Consider the following 7,367-nt stretch of genomic DNA (forward strand, 5'->3'; position numbering starts at 1 on the left):
GTCCTCCGGCGACGTGGGACTCCTTTGTGCGACTTCGGGTGAGCACCATTTCACTCCTCTTCGTAGTGCCTGTTCTGGCACTTCTGCGGGTGATGCCTGCTTCTGAGAGGGCTTCTTGACTTGCTGGGCGCCCCCTCTGTCCCCTGACGCAATTGGCGACATCCTGGTTCCTCCTGGGCCACAGCAGCATCCAAAAACACTAACCGCACGACTTGCAGCTAGCAAGGCTTGTTGGCAGTCTTTCTTCAGGAAAACACTTCTGCACGACTCTCCACGGTGTGGGGGATCCATGCTCTAAAGGGGAAGTCTCTAGCCCTTGTCGTTCCTGCAGAATCCTCAGCTTCTACTGTCCAGTAGCAGCTTCTTTGCACCCACAGCTGGCATTTCCTGGGCATCTGCCCGTCTCCGACTTGCTTGTGACTTTTGGACTTGCTCTCCTTGTTCCACAGGTACCCTCTACTGGAAATCCATCGTTGTTGCATTGCTGGTTTGTGTCTTTCCTGCAGAATTCCCCTATCACGACTTCTATGTCCCTTGGGGAACTTTAGTGCACTTTGCACTCACTTTTCAGGGTCTTGGGGTGGGCTATTTTTCTAACCCTAACTGTTTTCTTACAGTCCCACCGACCCTCTACAAGGTCACATAGGTTTGGGGTCCATTTGTGGTTCGCATTCCACTTTTGGAGTATATGGTTTGTGTTGCCCCTATCCCTATGTGTCCCCATTGCATCCTATTGTAACTATACACTGTTTGCACTGTTTTCTAATACTATACTGCATATTTTTTGTATTGTGTACATAAATCTTGTGTATATTTGCTATCCTCATACTGAGGGTACTCACTGAGATACTTTTGGCATATTGTCATAAAAATAAAGTACCTTTATTTTTAGTATATCTGTGTATTGTGTTTTCTTATGATATTGTGCATATGACACTAGTGGTACTGTAGGAGCTTCACTCGTCTCCTAGTTCAGCCTAAGCTGCTCTGCTAAGCTACCATTATCTATCAGCCTAAGCTGCTAGACACCCTATACACTAATAAGGGATAACTGGGCCTGGTGCAAGGTGTAAGTACCCCTTGGTACTCACTACAAGCCAGTCCATCCTCCTACACTGGGTACATCAGTGGGTGAAGAGGAGGCGAAAGGGGAGCAAAAGAAAGACCAGGGAGCAGGTCCTCTGAGAAAAAGGACAACTCACCCTCAGGAGTGAAGCCAATTCTCAGGGCAGAGAGCAGTGTCTCTTCCTTGGGTCTGTCCCCAGACGAGCTGGAAAACAGAAAATCTGAGAAGGATCTCAAGCTGCAGCTGACTAAGTTAAAATTGGAGGCAAAAGACAGAGAGGCTGAGGCAGATAGAACCTTGGCAATGGAGAAGGCTTACGCTGAGAGGGATTTGGCTGAAAAGATAGTATTACTGGCTCAATAAGTGAGCATGAAGAAGCTGGACATCAAAACAAAACAAGTCGCAGAGTCTGCAACAATGGTGGCAACATACCATCACTATCCACTGGAGTGGTGAGATTCTGCATACCGCAAGACCTGGTACCCAATTATGTGGTGGAAGATGACATAGAAAAGTGTTTTTTGACTTAAGAGGTAGCACTCACACTCACAGTGTGGAGAGACCAAGAGTGGAAGTGAGGAGCAAGGTTGTGGAAACACATGCCCACAGTGGGGAGGGACACCGTTCTAACACTAGAGGTGGGGAAACAGATGCAGTAGGTTCCCTTGAAGGCCTTCTTACTTGCCAGGTTTGGGCTGAAGGGTATTGCCTCAGATACATTCTGAAGGACATATTTCACTTGCCAGGCCAGTAGGAAAGAAGGAAAGGGCTCCAGGCTCCCCTAGTTCTCTTTTCTGTCATTGGTAACCCCTTTGAAAGGGTGAACAACATTGTTTGGCTCCTGGAACCCAAAACTGTCTTGGGCAACAGGTTTATTCTGATGTTTGTGGGTAAAACTACTGAATACTCAGAAGCCATCCCTCTGAGGTCTGTAACTGCACCTGCAGTGGCCAGGCCCTGATCTGATGGGGATTTTTACCTGCATGGGATTCCCCAGAGAAGTGATGTGTGACAGGGGCACCACTTTCATGGAGGCTTATATGAAGACCAAATGGGATGAGTGTGGTGTAACCTACAACTTACCCACATTTCATCACCCACTAAGAAATTGACTTTTTGAGAGATTCAACATGACCCTCAAGGTCATGAATACAGGCCTGCCTAAGACCATGAGGCATAGTGTGACATCATTTTACTATGCCTGCTCTTTGCTTACAGGGATGTCCCACAAAAAGGGAGTTAGTTTTAGTCCATTTGAGCTCCTCTATGTCATCCTGTTAGGGTATCTCTCAGTCTAGTTAAGTAGGGGTGGAGGCAAGCTCCATAGAGCCCCCCCCAGGATGTAGTATGTAGTCAGATACATGCTGGCTCTCCGAGACCAGACCCAGCATTTCTGGAAGAAGGCTAAATAGAATCTTGGGGCCAGCAAAGAGGTAATAAAACTCTGGTATGACCAGAAGACCACTCTGGTAGATTTTTAACCTGGCCAAAAAGTGTATGTTCTGGAGCCTGTGGAACCCAGGGCCCCAAGACTGCTAGCCTGGACCCTAACAGGTGGAGGAGTGAACAAGGGAAATCACATACCTGGTGGACCTTAAGACCCTAGGAACCACTTACCGGTGCTCCATGTCAACTGTTCAAAACCACTCCATGACAGGTTGAAGAACACCATGTTTCTGGTGACAGAAGATGAGGTGGAAAAGGAGAATTAAATCTTAGATCTCTTACCCTACAAAGAACAAGATGGGTCAGTAGAAGGTGTCAACGTCTCCCTTACTCTGACTCCAGAACAGCAGAGGGACTATCATCAGTTGTTGGGACACTTTGTCCCTCTGTTCTCCCTCAACCCTAAGCTTACAAACATGTGTACCAATGGATTAGATACTGGAGATAGTATGCCTGTGAAAAACAAAATTTACAGGCTGTCAGACAAAGTGGAGGTTTGCATCGAGGAGGAAGTCTCTTAAAAACATGCACTGGGGATGGCTGAGCACTTCAGTATTCCCTGGCCCAGCCCTGTGATGCTAGTATCAAAAGCTGCCGCACCTGGCCCCTCCCAAGACCTCAGGTTCTGCATTAATCACAGAGGGTTCAATTCAGTTACCAAACCTGACACTCATCCTATTGCCTGAACTGATAAGCTCATTGGCAGCCTGGGAGCTGCCACGTTCTTAAGTAACTTTGACTTGACATCAGGTTAGTGGCAGATTGCCCTGACTGAGGGGGGCAAAAAGAGGCCTGCATTTTCTACCTCAGATTGCCACTTCCAATTTTGAGTAATGCCTTTTGGATTGAAAAATGCCCCTGCCACCTTTCAGATGTTGGTTAACAATGGTCTGGCTGGGAAGGAGGCATTTAGTGCCACCTACCTGGACAACATAGATGTATACAACTCCAGGAAGTACTTCAGGCTCTGCAAGAAGCAAACCTGACAATCAAAGCCAGCAAGTGCCAGATCGGGCAGGGTTCAGTGGTGTGTCTGGGACACCTTGTGGATGTGGGCAAGGTGCATCCCCTTCAGGTCAAAATTGAGATCATCCTGGCCTGGAAACCCCCTTAACACAGACTCTTCCTGGGCCTCACTGATTACTATAGGAGGTTTGTTAAGGGCTGTGGCATCATTGCTGCTCCCTTCACTGAGCTGACTTCCAAGAAGCAGCCCCAAAAGGTGACCTGGATGGAGTCCTTCGAGAAAGACTTTGACACCACCAAGGACACCATGTGTACAGCACCAGTACTCAAGACCCCTGACGTCTCCCAGGAATTTAATGTGCAGACAGACACTTCAAAGCATGGTGTTGTGGCTGTTCTAGCACAGTTGGATGAGGAAGGCCTAGATCAACCGGTAGCCTTCATGGGCAGGAGGTTACTCCCCAGGTAAATGAGTTGGAGTGCTATTGAAACTGAAGCCTTTGCTGTGATCTGGGCACTAAGAGGCTGAGACCATATCAGTTTTGGGGCTCACTTTCGTGTTCATAAAGTCCACAGGCCCCTCAAATGACTAATGCCTGTGAGGAGTGAGAATCCCAAATTGTTAGGTGCTTCATTTCCCTCAGCCTTAGTGATGAGAACTTTCAGGAGGTTAGGACACATGTTATACCTGTCATGGTTAGTGTTGTCTTCCTCCAGACTTTTTGCCTTCACTCCTTCTGTTTGCTGAATTTGTTTTTGTTGCCGCCAGGACTCTGGACACTTTACCACTGCTAAACAATGCTAACGTGCTTGTGCTCTCGCCTTTAAACATACTAAAATTGGCTTACATCCAATTGGCACATTTAATTTAGTTTTTTAGTCTCTACTGGTAAAGTGGTACTACAGGTACCCAGGTCTGTAAATCAATGCTTCTAGTGGGTCTACAGCACTGCTTGTGCCACACACACTTAAGTAGCCTTTCAAATACACCCCAGGTCTGCCATTGCAGCCTGTGTGTACAGTTTGAAACTGATATTTTGACCTTAAAAAATAATTTGCTATGCCTGAGCCTTCCTTTTTGATGCACATTAGTTACCTCGAAATTAGGCCCTAAACAGCCCATAGGGTGGATGTCTTGTATTTAAAAAAAGTTGGACATGCACTTTTAGGTTTTACATGTCCTGGTGGTGAAAAACTCTTCACTTCATTTTTCACAATTGCAAGGCCTACCTTTCCCATAGGATAACATTAGTTTACCTTATTACATTTGATATGTGATAAATTTTGATTGGGAGCAGGAAGAAAAGTCATGCTTGGTGTCTGAAAATTTGTAAATTACAACCCTCTTTAATGGTAAAGTCGGATTTTAAGTTACAAATCTGAAAATGCCACTTTTAGAAATTGTCATTTTCTTGTCCTAACCATTTGATGTCTGAAGCTTGCCCCTGGGTCATCTCACTAGGTGTAATTGGCAGGTGGCCTTTATGTATTCCTCCCAGGCAGTATCATAAGGGAGGGTATGGGGGTTGTCAGGATGGGAGGCGGAGTTGTCACCTGCCACACTTACCGTTCAAAGGCACTGGTTCAGAGCAAACAAAAAGGACTTCATACCAAACTACTGTGCCCTCAGACAGACTGGGACCATGGCAGGGAGGCAGGAAATTCCAGACACCTCTGCAGGGGGGAAACTCTAGAAGCTTCTCCCACTTCAAAATGGGCACCAGGTATAAATCAGAGACCTCCAGACCTACTTTTGAGTATACTCTTCGACATGTGGATGTCACAAAAGAAGGACATCCCGCTGTCCTGCTTTCAAGAAGTTCCCTGCTGAAATCTGGACCTGCACCCTTTATCCCAGACGGATGTGATTCCAAGGGTCATCCGACTGACCTCCTGTTCTGTGCCACAGGGAAACAACAAGCTCCAGAGGCCCCTCTGCAACTGCCCAGCCAGTCTGCTGCCACTGGACCTGCCTGAGCCCTGCTGGCCTCTCCCTGAGTGTGGTCCTGATCCCCAAGTGGTGTCTCCCAAACCTGGTCCCTCAATGTGACTTTTCGTGGAAGAAAATGAGAAATCCTGAAGGTTTGGGCTGTTTGTGACTGTGAACTGGCCAGTTTGTGCCAAGATCTTGCAGCCTGTGCCCACCGCCAACACAATGCTCCAGTGAATCGACTGTTCACACTACAGCGACTGCTAGCAAGGACCAGCGACGCAAGATCTGAACTTTGCCCTGTAGCCTTGCCACCGTGCTCCCACCAATGCGAAGCTCCAGCAACGACCATCCACAATGCCCAACAGGTTCTTCATTCTGCAGCGACGACTGTTCACAACACACAGCCTTCTCCTTGTGCTACAGCAACACTCTCACTACTCCTCCCAGCCTCCTCCATTGCGGACTGGATGCATCACGCTAGGCTCTAGAAGGTCATTTTTCCAGCAGGGCTAACCTGGTCCCTTCATTCGGGCCCTGCTCCATCGAGGTCGACCTGAACTTGTGACTTTCACCTGGTCTCGAATGACCAGATAACCTGGAGTGGTGTTTTGTGCTTTGAGGCGTTATACTTACCTAAAACCATTAAAACTGCATATCTTCATTTTACTGATTGGATTTTTCTCATTTTTGCGTCAAATAATTTATTAACTTTTACTCTATTTTTCTAAATTGGCGTGGTATTTTTCTTGCATTGTGTTTTCACTTTATTACTGTTCGTGTGCTGCTTAAATACTCTACACATTGCCTCTAAGTTAAGCCTGACTGTTTTTTTTGCCCAGCTACTAGAGGGTTAAGCACTAGTTAATTTAGTGACTTTTGTGGTTCACCGTGACAAGGATTGTGGCTGTTGCTTGAGAAGGGCTCACATCACCCTCAACTAGCAGCCCAATTTCTCACAGGCCTTCTATAGTCTTTCCTTTCACACCAGCATGATTGCCAAATAGTTCAGTTGACAAAATTCTTGCACATTGCAGTAAGAGAACGAAAAGTAAACACCGGTTTCCATGTCAAAAAAATAAGCAACAATCTGGCCTCTGTTTTAAAGGCACAGCCAACATGTGAAGATAAAAACATTCAGTCATTTTTCATGCTCATTCACCCACGGGCCTCTTTCATGTTTATTTTGGGTGTGCTGCAGCCCTGCAGCATCCCTACTTCGGGCACCTATGGTGGGGAGGGCACAGCCCAGTTAGTCTGAACTGCCCAGTACTGATACTTTCCTTAGCCACTCACATTCCCAGTTCTAAGAGGCCCCACAACTACCCCTGAGAGGCCTAATCAAGCACATACCCAGTACTGAAGGGGACACCTCCAAGCCCTGATTCTCATACCCTGCATTGCTGCAAATTGAAGACCTCTGCAGCGTCTTTTAAAATGTGCATTTTGTTTGTACAGCAAAGGTGGACCTCAATGAACAGTCCCTCTCCTCACCAAGGGGATGTTACTGGCCTCAATGACCCCCACCTCCTGGGGATTACCCGGAACTGTAAATGGCCAGGCCGTCCCTAGGACAAGAACCACAAATATTCAACTCTCAGCTTACAGCATAGCATTTACCATTTATTAGGTAGCTCAATCACTTCAATGGTAAACAGGAAGAAGGAAAGACACATTGTACAGAGAACACTGGGGCCCAAATTTACAAAGAGATTGTAATATACTTTTTATTGCAGACTTGATTCAAAGTCTTCTGCTGGGATTCGCAAACCAATGCAAATCCTGATTTGCTCTGGTTTGAAAAAAAGCTTTGCTATGCGTCATGGAGGTGTTCATTGGGTGGGACAGGAGTGTTCCCATGCATCCACCCATAGATTTTGACTCAAATTCATATCTACAAAGACTTGTAGACATAGATTTGAATCAAAATCCTGAGCCTAACTAAGGTTGGCGTAATGA

The sequence above is a fragment of the Pleurodeles waltl genome, chromosome 7, assembly GCF_031143425.1.
Source record: "Pleurodeles waltl isolate 20211129_DDA chromosome 7, aPleWal1.hap1.20221129, whole genome shotgun sequence".
NCBI classification, from domain to species: domain Eukaryota; kingdom Metazoa; phylum Chordata; class Amphibia; order Caudata; family Salamandridae; genus Pleurodeles; species Pleurodeles waltl.